This window comes from Rhinopithecus roxellana, chromosome 9, assembly GCF_007565055.1.
Source record: "Rhinopithecus roxellana isolate Shanxi Qingling chromosome 9, ASM756505v1, whole genome shotgun sequence".
NCBI lineage: Eukaryota > Metazoa > Chordata > Mammalia > Primates > Cercopithecidae > Rhinopithecus > Rhinopithecus roxellana.
Window position 1 is genome coordinate 19,403,888 of NC_044557.1, and position 16,891 is coordinate 19,420,778.

The window sequence follows — 16,891 nt, forward strand, 5'->3', positions numbered from 1 at the left end:
TTGCATTTCTCTGATGGCCAGTGATGATGAGCATTTTTTCATGTGTCTGTTGGCTGTATGAATGTCTTCTTTTGAGAAATGTCTGTTCATATCCTTTGCCCACTTTTTAATGGGGTTGTTTGTTTTTTTCTTGTAAATTTATTTCAGTTCTTTGTAGGTTCTGGATATTAGCCCTTTGTCAGATGAGTAGATTGCAAACATTTTCTCCCATTCTGTAGGTTGCCTGTTCACTCTGATGGTAGTTTCTTTTGCTGTGCAGAAGGTCTTTAGTTTAATGAGATCCCATTTGTCAATTTTGGCTTTTGCTGCTGTTGCTTTTGGTGTTTTAGACAATGAAGTCCTTGCCCATGCCTATGTCCTGAATGGTACTACCTAGGTTTTCTTAACGGTTTTTATGGTATTAGGTCTAACATTTAAGTCTCTAATCCATCTTGAATTAATTTTCGTATAAGGAGTAAGGAAAGGATCCAGTTTCAGTGCTCTACTTATGGCTAGCCAATTTTCCCAGCACCATTTATTAAATAGGGAATCCTTTACCCATTTCTTGTTTCTCTCAGGTTTGTCAAAGATCAGATGGCTGTAGATGTGTGGTATTATTTCTGAAGATTCTGTTCTGTTCCATTGGTCTATATCTCTGTTTTGGTACCAGTACCATGCTGTTTTGGTTACTGTAGCCTTGTAGTATAGTTTGAAGTCAGGTAGCGTGATGCCTCCAGCTTTGTTCCTTTGACTTAGGACTGTCTTGGCAATGCGGGCTCTTTTTTGGTTCCATATGGACTTTAAAGCAGTTTTTTCCAATTCTGTGAAGAAAGTCATTGGTAGCTTGATGGGGATGGCACTGAATCTATAAATAACCTTGGGCAGTATGGCAATTTTCACGATATTGATTCTTCCTATCCATGAGCATGGTATGTTCTTCCATTTGTTTGTGTCCTCTTTGATTTCACTGAGCAGTGGTTTGTAGTTCTCCTTGAAGAGGTCCTTTACATCCCTTGTAAGCTGGATTCCTAGGTATTTTATTCTCTTTGAAGCAATTGTGAATGGAGGTTCATTCCTGATTTGGCTCTCTGTTTGTCTGTTCCTGGTGTATAAGAATGCTTGTGATTTTTGCACATTAATTTTGTATCCTGAGACTTTGCTGAAGTTGCTTATCAGCTTAAGGAGATTTTGGGCTGAGACAATGGGATTTTCTAAATATACAATCATGTCATCTGCAAACAGGACAATTTGACTTCTTCTTTTGCTAACTGGGTACCCTTGATTTCTTTCTCTTGCCTGATTGCCCTAGCCAGAACTTCCAACACTATGTTGAATAGGAGTGGTGAGAGAGGGCATCCCTGTCTTGTGCCAGTTTTCAAAGGGAATGCTTCCAGTTGTTGCCCATTCAGTATGATATTGGCTGTGGATTTCTCATAAATAGCTCTTATGATTTTGAGGTACGTTCCATCAATACCGAATTTATTGAGCGTTTTTAGCATGAAGGGCTGTTGAATTTTGTCAAAAGCCTTTTCTACATCTATTGAGATAATCATGTGGTTCTTGTCTTTGGTTCTGTTTATATGCTGGATTACGTTTATTGATTTGCGAATGTTGAACCAGCCTTGCATCCCAGGAATGAAGCCCACTTGATCATGGTGGATAAGCTTTTTGATGTGCTGCTGAATCCGGTTTGCCAGTATTTTATTGAGGATTTTTGCATCGATGTTCATCAGGGGTATTGGTCTAAAATTTTCTTTTTTTGTTGTGTCTCTGCCAGGCTTTGGTATCAGGATGATGTTGGCCTCATAAAATGAGTTAGGGAGGATTCCCTCTTTTTCTATTGATTGGAAAAGTTTCAGAAGGAATGGTACCAGCTCCTCCTTGTACCTCTGGTAGAATTCAGCTGTGAATCCATCTGGTCCTGGACTTTTTTTGGTTGGTAGGCTCAAAAATTTGAGACTTTTATTGCCTCAATTTCAGAGCCTGCTCTTGGTCTATTCAGGGATTCAACTTCTTCCTGGTTTAGTCTTGGAAGAGTGTAAGTGTCCAGGAAATTATCCATTTCTTCTAGATTTTCTAGTTGATTTGCGTAGAGGTGTTTATAGTATTCTCTGATGGTAGTTTGTATTTCTGTGGGGTCCGTGGTGATATCCCCTTTATCACTTTTTATTGTGTCTATTTGATTCTTCTCTCTTTTTTTCTTTTTTAGTCTTGCTAGCAGTCTGTCAATTTTGTTGATGTTTTCAAAAACCAACTCCTGGATTCATTGATTTTTTTGGAGGGTTTTTTGTGCCTCTATCTCCTTCAGTTCTGCTCTGATCTTAATTATTTCTTGCCTTCTGCTAGCTTTTGAATGTGTTTGCTCTTGCTTCTCCAGTTCTTTTAATTGTGATGTTAGAGTGTCAATTTTAGATCTTTCCAGCTTTCTCTTGTGGGCATTTAGTGCTATAAATTCCTCTCTACACACTGCTTTAAATGTGTCCCAGAGATTCTGGTATGTTGTATCTTTGTTCTCCTTGGTTTCAAAGAACATCTTTATTTCTGTCTTCATTTCGTTATGTACCCAGTAGACATTCAGGAGCAGGTTGTTCAGTTTCCATGTAGTTGAGCGGTTTTGATTGGGTTTCTTAGTCCTGAGTTCTAGTTTGATTGCACTGTGGTCTGAGAGACAGTTTGTTATAATTTCTGTTCTTTTACATTTGCTGAGGAGTGCTTTACTTCCAATTATGTGGTCAATTTTGGAATAAGTACGATGTGGTGCTGAGAAGAATGTGTATTCTATTGATTTGGGGTGGAGAGTTCTATAGATGTCTATTAGGTCCGCTTGGTGCAGAGGTGAGTTCAATTCCTGGATATCCTTGTTAACTTTCTGTCTCGTTGTTCTGTCTAATGTTGATAGTGGAGTGTTGAAGTCTCCCATTATTATTGTATGGGAGTCTAAGTCTCTTTGTAAGTCTCTAAGGACTTGCTTTATGAATTTGGGTGCTCCTGTATTGGGTGCATATATATTTAGGATAGTTAGCTCTTCCTGTTGAATTGATCCCTTTACCATTATGTAATGGCCTTCTTTGTCTCTTTTGATCTTTGATGGTTTAAAGTCTATTTTTATCAGAGACTAGGATTGCAAACCCTGCTTTTTTTTTGTTCTCCATTTGCTTGGTAGATCTTCCTCCATCCCTTTATTTTGAGCCTATGTATGTCTCTGCATGTGAGATGGGTCTCCTGAATACAGCAGACTGATGGGTCTTGACTCTTTATCCAGTTTGCCAGTCTGTGTCTTTTAATTGGAGCATTTAGTCCATTAACATTTAAGGTTAATATTGTTATGTGTGAACTTGATCCTGCCATTATGATATTAACTGGTTATTTTGCTCGTTAGTTGATGCAGTTTCTTCCTAGCCTCGATGGTCTTTACATTTTGGCATGTTTTTACAATGGCTGGTACCGGTCGTCCCTTTCCATGTTTAGTGCTTCCTTCAGGGTCTCTTGTAAGGCCTGGCCTGATGGTGACAAAATCTCTAAGCATTTCCTTATCTGTAAAGGATTTTATTTCTCCTTCACTGATGAAACTTAGTTTGGCTGGATATGAAATTCTGGGTTTAAAATTCTTTTCTTTAAGAATGTTGAATATTGGCCCCCACTCTCTTCTGGCTTGCAGAGTTTCTGCCGAGAGGTCTGCTGTTATTCTGATGGGCTTCCCTTTGTGGGTAACCCGACCTTTCTCTCTGGCTGCCCTTAAGATTTTTTCCTTCATTTCAACTTTGGTGAATCTGGCAATTATGTGTCTTGGAGTTGCTCTTCTCGAGGAGTATCTTTGTGGTGTTCTCTCTATTTCCTGAATTTGAATGTTGGCCTGCCCTACTAGGTTGGGGAAGTTCTCCTGGATGATATCCTGAAGAGTGTTTTCCAACTTGGTTCCATTTTCCCCCTCACTTTCAGGCACCCCAATCAGACGTAGATTTGGTCTTTTTACATAATCCCATACTTCTTGCAGGCTTTGTTCATTTCTTTTTCTTCTTTTTTCTTTTGGTTTCTCTTCTCGCTTCATTTCATTCATTTGATCCTCAATCGCTGATACTCTTTCTTCCAGTTGATCGAGTAGGTTACTGAAGCTTGTGGATTCGTCACGTATTTCTCGTGTCATGGTTTTCATCTCTGTCATTTCATTTATGACCTTCTCTGCATTAATTAGTCTAGCTATCAATTCTTCCACTCTTTTTTCAAGATTTTTAGTTTCTTTGCGCTGGGTACGTAATTCCTCCTTTAGCTCTGAGAAGTTTGATGGACTGAAGCCTTCTTCTCTCATCTCGTCAAAGTCATTCTCTGACCAGCTTTGATCCATTGCTGGCGATGAGCTGCGCTACTTTGCAGGGGGAGATGCGCTCTTATTTTTTGAATTTCCAGCTTTTCTGCCCGGCTTCTTCCCCATCTTCGTGGTTTTATCTGCCTCTGGTCTTTGATGATGGTGACGTACTGATGGGGTTTTGGTATAGGTGTTCTTCCTGCTTGATAGTTTTCCTTCTAATAGTCAGGACCCTCAGCTGTAGGCCTGTTGGAGATTGCTTGAGGTCCACTCCAGACCCTGTTTGCCTGGGTATCAGCAGCAGAGGTTGCAGAAGATAGAATATCGCTGAACAGCAAGTGTACCTGTCTGATTCTTACTTTGGGAGCTTCCTCTCAGGGGTGTACTCCACCCTGTGAGGTGTGGGGTGTCAGACTGCCACTAGTGGGGGATGTCTCCCAGTTAGGCTACTCAGGGGTCAGGGACCCACTTGAGCAGGCAGTCTGTCCGTTCTCAGATCTCAACCTCCGTGTTGGGAGATCCACTGCTCTCTTCAAAGCTGTCAGACAGAGTCGTTCACGTCTGCACAGGTCTCTGCTGCTTCCCCTGTTGTTGTTTAGCTGTGCCCTGTCCCCAGAGGTGGAGTCTACAGACACAGGCAGGTTTCCTTGAGCTGCTGTGAGCTCCACCCAGTTCGAGCTTCCCAGCAGCTTTGTTTACCTACTTAAGCCTCAGCAATGGCAGGCGCCCCTCCCCCAGCCTCACTGCTGCCTTGCGGTTAGATCGCAGACTGCTGTGCTAGCAATGAGGGAGGCTCCATGGCCGTGGGACCCTCCCAGCCAGGTGTGGGTATAATCTCCTGGTGTGCCCGTTTGGTTAAAGCACAGTATTGGGGTGGGAATTACCCGATTTTCCAGGTGTTGTGTGTCTCAGTTCCCCTGGCTAGGAAAAGGGATTCCCTTCCCTCTTGTGCTTCCCAGGTGAGGCAATGCCTCGCCCTGCTTCAGCTCTCGCTGGTCGGGCTGCAGCAGCTGACCAGCACCGATTGTCCGGCACTCCCCAGTGAGGTGACCCCAGTACCTCAGTTGAAAATGCAGAAATCACCGGTCTTCTGTGTCGCTCGTGCTGGGAGTTGGAAACTGGAGCTGTTCCTATTCAGCCATCTTGCTCCGCCCTGCTATTTTAATTCACAAGGACACATATTAACTTAAAGGGAAAGGATTATAAAACATATTTCATGCATATAGTAGCCAGAGAAAGTCAAAATAGCTATATTGATATCAAACAAAATATGCTGTAAACCAAAACTGTTACAAGAGACTAAAAAGGACACTAGTTACAGATCAAAGGGTCGGTTCACCAAGAAGGTATAACAATTATAAGTACTTATACATCAAATATCAGAGCTTCTAAATATAGGAAGCAATCTTCAAAAATAATTGAAGGAAGCAATTATTTTTGTGCTAATCCAAGCACAATAGTAGTTGGATACTTCCATACTCCACTTTCAACAATAGACAGAATAACTAGATAGAAGATGAATAAGTAAATAATGAACTTGTACAACAGTATACACCAATTAGACCTTACAGATATTTACAGAACATTGCACTCAACAACATTAGAATGCATGTTCTTGTCAAGAGCAATTGATCATTCTACAGCATAGAGTATCTGTTAGACCATGAAATAGTCTTAACAATTTTAAAAATATTCAAATTATGCAAAATGTATTTTATAGTTTCAATGTAAAGAAACTATAAAATACAAAGAAAATGGAAATCAATGAGAGATGGAAAACTTGTATATCCAGAAATACATAGAAATCAAACAAGACAATCTTATATGATTGGCGAGTCAAAGAAGTCACAAGGAAAAGTAGAAAGTACTCTCTCAAATTAAAATGAAAACACAATATACCAAAAGTTACGGGGTCTAGTAAAAACATTACTAGAAGGGACGTTAATACCTTCAAACACACACATTACAAAGGAAGAAAGATCTAAAATCCATAATCTAATGTTACATTTCAAGGAACTAATAAAATAAAAATTAAACTAAACCCAAGCAAGCAGAAGAAAGAAATAATAAAGATTAAAGCAGGAACAAGTATAATAAAATGAGAAAACCAATAGAAAAAATCAAGAAACAAAGATTTTGTTTTTTTGAAAAGATTAGCAAAATTGGCAAACCCTTAGCTAGATTAAGAAAAAAGAGAAAATACCCAAATAATTAAAATATGAAATGAAATAGAAGGATTACAACTGATGCCACAGATATAAAAACATCTTATAAGATAATTCTAGGAACAACTGTATGCCAAAAAAGTGGATAAACTAGAGGAAATGTATAAATTACTACACATTCACAAACTACCAAGATTTCCTGGTGAAGAAATAGAAAATCTAAAAGACACAGAACTAGTAAAAAGATAGACATAATATTCCAAAATCTGAATACAGAAATCCCAGGATAAGATTTCTACAGTGGAGATTTCTATAAAACATGTAAAGAAGACTTAACGCCAATTCTTCTCAAACTCTTTCAAAGAATTAAGAAAAGGAAATACTTCTCAACTCATTCTATGAGGCCAGTGTTACCTTAATACCAATGCCAGACAAAGGTTTAACAAGAAAAGAAAACTAGAGACCACTATCCCCATTACCCACTGACGCAAAACTCCCCAACAAAATATTACAAAAATGAATTCAGTAGCACATTAAAAGGATTAAGTATCATGACCAAATGAGAGTCAATCCTGAAATGCAAGGATGACTCAACATATGCAAATAAAACAATTTGGTACACTATTTTAACATAATGAAAGACAAAAACCATGTGATCATCTCAATTGTTATAGAAAATACATTTCATAAGATTTCACACACTTTTGTAATAAAAATATTAAATGAACTAGGAATAAAAGTGTGGTGTATAAGATGTGAACAATTATGTACTCTTGATGGGATTATAAAATGGTGCTACTGCTATGGAATATGTATGGTGATTTCTCCAAAAATTAATGATATAACTATTATATGATCCATCAATCCCACTCTTGGGTATACATCCAAAAGAATTAAAATCAGGATTTTAAAGAGCTATCTGTACTCCTATGTTTTCAGCATTATTCAAAATAGCCAAATTATGAAATAACCGAAGTGTCCATTGACATGTGAATGAATAAAATCACAAGCACACACATACACACACAATGTGATATTATTCAGCCTTAAAAAGGAATGAAATCTTGTCACACACAACAACATGAACAAACCATAAGGACATTATGTTAAGTGAAATAAGCCAGTTGCAAAAATAAAAATGCTATATAATTCTACTTATATAAATAGCCTAAAGTTGTCACTTTTGTAGAAATAGAAAGTAAACTGGTTGTTATCAGAGATTGGGGGCAGGGGTAAGATGAAGATTGTATAACAGGTTTAGAGTTTCAACTTTGCAAGACAAAAAAAAATTTGAGATTTCTTTCAAAGCATTGTGAATATACTTAACACAATTGAAGTGTGGACTTAAAATGGTAAAGATTGTAAATTTTTTATGTTTCTTATCATAATAAAAAGCTCTTTAAAATGATTTGTGCTTCAAAATCTAAAAATGTGTACTTATGCTCCTTCAAGTAGATATTAAGTTTCAAAATCTGGTATTACTTAAGAGATAGAAATAAAATGTACAAAAAAACAAAGTTGTTCCTGCAGCAAATGTTGGATCACATGCCACTCCATAGTACATTGCTCCCACGTAAGTAGGAAGGTCCCTATAACTGAATTAAAATTTTTTTCTTGTTAAAATAAACATATTTTAATTTATTAATAACTTAATCACCTTTCATAAATTGGGTACGCCAATTAAGCTGTACTTTCCTTAAAACATGAATATTGCAGGTCGTGTCTTATACTTTCAAGCATTTTCTATTTGGATAATCTCCCATAGTTTCTATAAAGTTAAGTTCTGAGGGCTATTGAACAGTTTATGATACATAGCACAAAACCTAGCAGTGTCTAATCTTTCCCCAAAATTAATTATTGCTGTCATCATAACTGGCTGGATAAAATTCTAAAAGCTAAAAGTCAGGGTCATTTACTGCCATAATTTTCACATAGTAAACCGACACTAAATGTTGTAAGGAATGTTAAAGGTGAGAGAGAGAGAGATAGAACATGCAGTACATTCATTACAAAAAAGAGAGAGATGATATAGTATGATATCCTCACACATTTTAGTCGTTTGTTAATGTTGCTTCTGAATTCCTAAACCTTATTTCTGCTTCCACATTAGACACCATAGATTTGCAAATTTATTACGTATTGCTTAAGATCTTTAGGACTGGGTTTTTGGCCCTAAATAATCAAATTAGTAAAACAAACAAACAAAAAAATCCATGTAAAGACTCTTCAAAGATACACAGCAATTAGTTTAATAGCTATATGTTAGATTATCATAGAAATGCCAGAAAAACTACAGGGATCTTAAAGTAATCCATTTCAGTTATTTACTATTTTAATGTTTTGTGTTATAGCCAGCATCATATGCAATTTTTGTATTCCATTATTTTTGCATATTTTGCTTGCCATTGGTTTACATTTTAAATAATGATAAAATGATGGTTTTAACTATTTATCACTGAGAAGAGCTTTACAATTATTAAGGCGCCACGTTTATCCAAAAGCTTTACATTTTTCAGCTCATTACATTTTCATAAATAAATGGTCCACTTTAAGAGCAATGTCCTACTATGATTTAATTGGTGCCTTATATGGTTATCAGATTTTTGTATTCTGCATTTTGACAACACAGTATTAATAAATCTTTTTAAGATGTCTAAGCATTATACATATAATAAATTTTGTGTATAGTTTTGATAGTGAACATATTAAATATTTGAAAACCCCCCTTTCAGTGTGAATAAGTTGCTTACATTAATAAATATGCCATGTTATTGGACTTTTGAAACACAAATTTTTGTTTCCATGACAAAAACCTTTGCAGTACATCACCAGCATCCCCATTAGTTGAAATCTTATTTTCATGTGACCAGAGCTCCAAAGAAGATAGAATAACAGTCATTTTAAGCTGAGAAAACACCTGAAAACAGAAGATATATGATATACGGTTTGGGGTGACCATAAATATGACATTACATCTCCATACGTAATGCTACTATGTTCAATTTACTATTTTTTGGAGAAGAATTCATTGGTGGATGAAACTAGTTAGCACAACTGTAGTTTTTATAAAAGTGAAAATGCTATTTACATAAATAGTTACTGCATTAAAATAAATGTTTCTTGTTAAATACTAAAGATAAATACTTACAGTGTTGACAAGACCAAAGATATAGACAACTTTCTCAGCTGCGGCTGTCATATCAGAGCCCACATAAGCATACTAAAAGACAAATTTTCTTTCTTAATCCCTAGTGAAAATGACTGAACTATCATATTGTAAATGTATTTAAATATAAAATGTTAGAATAATGCAGTGCTAAAGTGACAAAAACAAAATTAAGTGCTAAGTTTGAGGCATAACCCTAGAGGCTTTATACATTAATTGATGATATTAAAATGACATGGTTGTGATTCTCTTCCTTACATATATGTATGTATAAAAGGTCAAAAAGTGAAGTTTCCAATGTTGTGGGATATTTTTAAGGAATCAGAGAGACTGATGGGGTTCAGGAGGATATTTATTAATTATTTAGGTGCACCAGCCCTGTCAGATTAACATCCAAAGGACGGACTGAGCCCTGAACAACGAGTTACGTTACCTTTTAAGCATTTCGTGGGGGCGGGGGGAGATCTGTGCAGGGGGAATCATATTACAGAAGTGAGAAATAAAGACAGTTATTTAATTAATTGTGACATGCATTACATCATTTCTTACTTTTAAAAGAAAAACATGTTTTGCGACTTGAGTTTATCTGTCTAGTGACCTTGCAACTGCACAGCTAGGGAATCAGGGTCTCCACAATGCCTGGGAAAGGAGGAGAGAAAGGCTCACTGGCCACAGTAAAACAGGCAGTTAATTTTTAAAGGACTCCAGCTCTTTCTCTTTCTCAGAGGGAACTGGGTTTTCTTACATACAACTGAGTTTCTGCTTACACACTCCTTAATTTCTTTTAATTCCTGTTCCACAAGAGCACATATTCATTAAAGACCAGAACCAGGCCTCAGACTTTTTACTCAGCTACTAAGCCTATTTTGTCTACTGTTGTATAATTCCATCATTTGTCTTCATTCCAATAAAACAACATGACTATTTATCCTGAATAAACAATGTGCCTTCTAAATACACTGCCCTGAGTACTGTAATGGTGATTAATTTCAATAATATATCCTCATTCAAGAGAAAAATTATAGCATTTTCTCTGAAACATTGTAGCAAATAGTGTACACACACATTTCTGTTTGCTGAAAACACAAAAATTCATAGCTTGGGATCCTCAACAGTCTCCAGCAAGTCTACAGAAAACTCCTGACAGAAAAAAATAATGCAATAGAATTTTCCTCTCTGATATAGACAAAAGAGATGTTATTTTCCTAACTTGGAGTCCAGGCCTTTTAGAAATAGTTTTACATTTTCCTAGTTCTCTGTATGTAACCTTCCTCAATTAACCATATTACACATTTACACAATGTAGGATATGTGGCATGAGTGAAGGTGCTCACTTACAAGGCTGAACATATGAAAAGCAAGACAGCAGAAAACAAAAGCATGATAATGGAAGCGAGTCCAAATAACCACAAAATAACAACAGATCAAATACTAATGGATAAAGAGGGTAAAAAAAAATCCTGTATAAACCAATCTAAAACCCTGAAAACATAAGGACACAGAAATACTAAGAGCTAAAGGATGACAATATACCAGAAAAATACTAGAAAATAAGCATATGTTATGTTATATGATAGTTATATTAGTTAACATAATAGTTATATTAATCGTTATATGTTAATAGTTGTGTTTAATATATAACTATTATAGAGTTTAAAGGCAAAAAAATGGACATGCTTATCACAACATAGTGATAAAAATATTCAACTCATCAGAAAAATAAACCTATTCTAAACTTCCTTATACCTAGTAATATGGCTACAAAATACTTGAAAGAAACTAATAAAATAATAAATAGAAATTGACTATTAGAGTGAGCTATTGCTATGTAGTTATCTCAGTAACTAATAGATCAAGCAGATGAATTAATCTGTAACAATACACAAGATGTTAAAACCCCAGCAAGTGGTGGATATCATACACGTATATGGAAGTTTCAGAGATTATATACATTTTTGAAGCATATATGAAAGTCTTACATAAAATGATCCATATTAGACCATAAAACAGCTTCTTTAAATATAATACATAGTAGCACTTATATTATCCAACAAAGTGGTAGAAGATAAATGTGGCTATTCTTTCTGAGGCATATAACTCCACGGTAATTATAAAAGGTAACGTTCTTGTTCTATGTAAATACACACTAAAATATTTGAGAATAATGCTTCATGATGCAATATACAACTTGCTTTTACATGGAGAGAACAAAGTGATAATAAGATACAAATTAACAATACATATAGATAAAGAGAATAGAGGGATTCTTTGTATCATTCTCAATGTTGCAGCTTTTCTAAAAGTTGATGTTATTCCCAAGTAAAGTATTTAACAAGTAAAGGTAATTTCAGATGAACAAAAGCTAAAGAAAATTCAATAGTCAAAAAATACACATGAGAAACACAGACCTTTTAGAGGAATTAAAAGCTTTGGAAATGGTAAATATGTGGAGAAACATAAAATACATTCTTTCTTTAATTTCTTTAAACAACAACTAAATACTCAATTAAAAATTAATTTCTTGTGCCATTTATGACACATAAGAATTAAAATATATTACACAGGCCAGGCACGGTGGCTCATGCCTGTAATCCCAGCACTTTTGGAGATCAAGGTGAGTGGATCACCTGAAGTCGGGAGTTCGAGACCAGCCCGACCAACTTGGAGAAACACCACTCTACTAAAAATACAAAATTAATCTGAAGTGGTGGTGCATGCCTGTAATCCTAGCTACTCAGGAGGCTGAGGCATGAGAATTGCTTGAACCCCGGAGTCGGAGGTTGCGGTGTGCCAGATTGCACTATTGTACTCCAGCCTGGGCAACAAAAGCCAAACTCTGTCTCAAAAAAAAAAAAAAAAAAAAAAAAAAAAAAAAATATATATATATATATATATATATAACAACAAAATAATAATAACAATGACTGATTGGGGTTAAATGAAGCTTTATTGTTTTATGGCTCTTACATCAAATATGAGGTGGTAATTCTAGATAATGGTGAGAGTGCTAATTGTAACAACTAGAAAAACCGCTGGGATGAAAGTCTGGAAACAGAAGATAGAAAAAAAAATCAATATAAAAGATAAAAATAAATGCTAAAAATAACCCAATAACCCATGGGAAACAAGGAACAAAGTAGCAAATAAGTGATGTGAAAAAAAAAACACTAATAGCAAAGTAGTATTTAACTTACATGTATAGTTATCAGTACTTTTGATAAACATAAATCAACTACAGGTTCTAATGAAAAGGCAAGGGGTTATCTGACTGGATAGGGAGAAACAAAGACTGACAATCAATATCCTGTTTCCCAGTGTTATACTTTAATAACTAAAGATAGACACGTTTAAAATAAAAAGAGGGAAAATACTAATCGTAGGATATTATTTCAAAAAAACTCTCTGGTTGTTTTTGAAGGATGGCTTTTTCATTAAAAATGGTTTCCATTGTTACTGGGGTGGTAAGAAGGTATATGGCTAAGTGGGGACAGGAAAGTAGGCTGACGGATTTAATTTTAGCTGTGGCAAAGCACAATTCCAATGCTTGTGATCTTGTTTTTCTGCCAAAGAGTCTTATTCCTCATGTAATAACAATAATAATAAAATCTGAATGTCCTGAAAGAGGCATTTGCTAGTAAAATAGATTAAATTCCATTAAACATATTAAATAGATAATATATAAATATTGAAATTAAGTTGACATGATGTATTTAATGAATATGAGGGAAAACATTATAAAACAGTTCATAAAATAGCATATATAAAATAAAGATTTATGTATATATAATTATATGAAAAACAGAAATATATGCATATAATTTATCACCTTGTCATAAATTATTGTTTTATTCATCTATATTTTTCTACTATTATTTTTATAAAAACTTGTTAAGTTATGCAAATATTTTGTTTTAGGAACAAAATTTAGAACATTCTGACACTCATTAAGAGACTTCATGCAAAAATATCAATGATAATGAACAAATCAGTTATTTTAACTTACCGACAGGAAGTTCTTGCTGAAACTGATTGACATAAACAATAATTTCTGCAGCAACCTGAATGTTCCCATAAATAATTCTCATTTTTAAAATACAGAGCCTCTACAAGAGAACTCGAGCACTTATAAAGCATGTAATAATTTTAATACATATAATATTTAATGAGAAAGATCTCCAATTGAATAAGTGAAATAGCTTGTTTTAAAATGATAATCAATTTAGGGAAAAGGCTTCATCTAGGAGCTGAAGTGGATCCAGAATATCTGCTACCAGTTATAATCCAGTAGATTATAGTGTGGTCAAACTCTTCTGTAAAAATGTATACATTATTGCTAGACTTTTATATGAATTTGGTAATCAATACCTAAATATTGATCTCCCTATGTCAATGTAAAGACCATTGATAACGTTTCTTAATGTACTGTTTTATTGAGACACATATTTTGAACAGAGTAAAATATGCCTGCATTGCAAACAATAGAAATTTCTTTTGCACATTCCTCCTGATTTTAAACAAAAAGCAAAGATGTAATGAAATATATCAATAATGCATACTAAAGCTTTATCCATAAAGATTTGTATTTTCAGGGTTCTTTTCAACAGTGCAACATGTGACTCTTTCTGCGAAACAGAGTACACGAATTAAACCAATTTCAAAATTTTTACATCGAAATTATGTGCTATATATTTATATATACTATAAATGTATACATATCTGCACAGAGGTAAAGTAGATACAGTTCCATACAAACACAGATACAGACACATAGATACAGCTATAGCTCTGACAATAGATATAGATGTAGATCATAGGAAAATAAGAGGATGCATGTCTACTTAGTAAATAAGCAAGTCAGAGTCCAAATAAAAACTTTAGTAAACAATAGGAAGCTTTAATTTTATATTCTTGCTAATTAATACCTTCAAAAATGAGAGAATTTAATGTTTCCACCCTCTCAAAAATTCGTGGGTGCTCTGTAGGGTATCACCCTAACCTTCAAGCTGAACAACTTGACCCCAAATGATGTCTCTATTTTCTCATCATTTTTGTACTTGTAACTTTTATATTAACTTTGTTGAGCTTTATGTTCCAATAAAATGCATCAGGTTTAAATATAAAGTTATAAGAGTTGTAGTACACTCCTACATATTCATTTTTCACAATTAAGATAAAGAATGTTTCCAACATCCTTTGCTGTGTCAGTAGACCACATGATTCAAGACAATAGGTGACCTGCTTCCTCTTACTATAGAGCGTCTGTTTGAAATTTCATATAACTGGAATCAGATGGCATGTACTTTTAAAAATCTGGCTTCTTTCACTCAGTATTCATCGATGTTAACTTTTAAAATATCTGGCTTCTTTCACTCAGTATTCATCGATGTTGTGATTACTAGTTGTCCACTAGTTTTTAATGCCAAGTACTGTACATTTATAGATACATCACAATTTGTTTATACATTTGCCTGGTGATGGTCACTTGGATTACTAACACATTTTAGCAATTATAAATAAAGCCTCCCTGAGTATCCAGGTCTTTGTGCAGTTATGTGTTCTTATTTTTCTTGGTAAATATTTATAAATAGAATACCTGAGTCATACGGTAATTGTGAGTGTGTAAATAGTACAAATAAGCCAAATTGCAAATTGCTTTCCTAAGTGTTTGATCATTTTCATTCTCAACAAGAATAAATCAATTCCCATTGCTCCACATCCTTACCGATATTTTGTATTTTCAGTCTTCTTTGTTATATTTATTCTTGTTGGACTGTATTGATAGCTCACTGAGGTTTTCTTTTCCATTCTCTGATGAGTAGTGCTGTTGAACATCTTTCACATGTTTGTGGCCCACTAATTAGTTTTTTCCTAAAGTTTCCACTAGAAATTTTGTTTAGCCTTGACATATAAGTCTATGCCTAATTCATTTTCTATAGGAGTCAAAGTATATTTTATTCTATAGGGTATACAGTTCTTCTAGTATCATTTGTTGAAAAGCTAATTTTTTACCCTTTGAAAGTTCTTGCACCCTTTTGAAAAGCCAACCAATAATAATATATGGGTCTACTTCTGATTTCTCCATTCTGTTTTACTGTTCTATATGTCTATTCTTGTGCCAATAACATAATATACAGGGCTCAGCAAACTTTGCCCTGTTTTGGAAACAATATTTAATTGGAACACAGCCATAGTCATTTATTTACATATCATCTACGCAGCTTCCATGGTACAAAGGCAGAATGAAGTGGATTCAACAGACCACATTTCTCACAAGCCTAACATATTTACAATCTGGTCTTTTAAGAAGTTCTCCTTTCCTTTTAAGAAAAATGCAACTTGTCCTTCTTATTCTGCCTTATAAAACTGTTTGACTACTCCAGGATATTTAAATGTCTTTATGAATTTGATAACCAACTTTTAAAAAAAAATGCTTGCTAGATTAGTACTACACTGAATCTACAGATCAATTTGGGAATAATGAACAATTTAACAATGCTAATTCCTCTATTTCCTGTGACTTGTTAAATTCTTATTTGTCCTGGTACTTTTAGTGGTGACTTTTTAGGAATTTTTATGTCAAGAGTAAGGATCCAGATAAGTAGGATTACCATTTCCTTTTAAAACTCTATGCCCTTTGTTATTGTTACTTTTCCTGTTACACTAGAAACTTCAGTAAAATATTTAATGGAAGTAGTAATCCCAATCCCATCTTAGTTTAAATTGCTGTAACAAATATACATGGACTGGGTGGCTTAAACAGCAAACATGCTTTTTCACATTTCTTGAGACCAAAATGTTCAAGATGAAGGCACTCACAGATATGATATTTCGTAAGAACTCTCTTCCTAGCTTGCAGACTGCTGCTTCTCTTTGTGTCTTCACATAGCAGAGAGCAGAGATAAAGATCCTCTGAATGCTGTCCTCTTTTTGTAAGAAAATTAATTCCATCAGGAAGGCTGGGTTCTTATTAACCAATCTAATTACCTTCCAAAGTCTGATCTCCTAATCCCATCTTTTTGGGGGAGTTTCCACATGTGGATTTGTGGGATACATAAACATGCAGTTTACGGTAGGTGGAAAATATTCAGTCATTTACACTTTTATGTTAGCTGTAGGTTTCTCATAGATGTTCTTAATTAGATCAATAAACTCTTTCTTTTCTTTTCTTTTTTCTTTCTTTTTTGAGATGGAGTCTCGCTCCGTTGCCCACTCTGCAGTGTAGTGGCATGATCTTGGCTCACCGCAACCTCCACCTCCCAGGTTCAAGATATTCTCTTG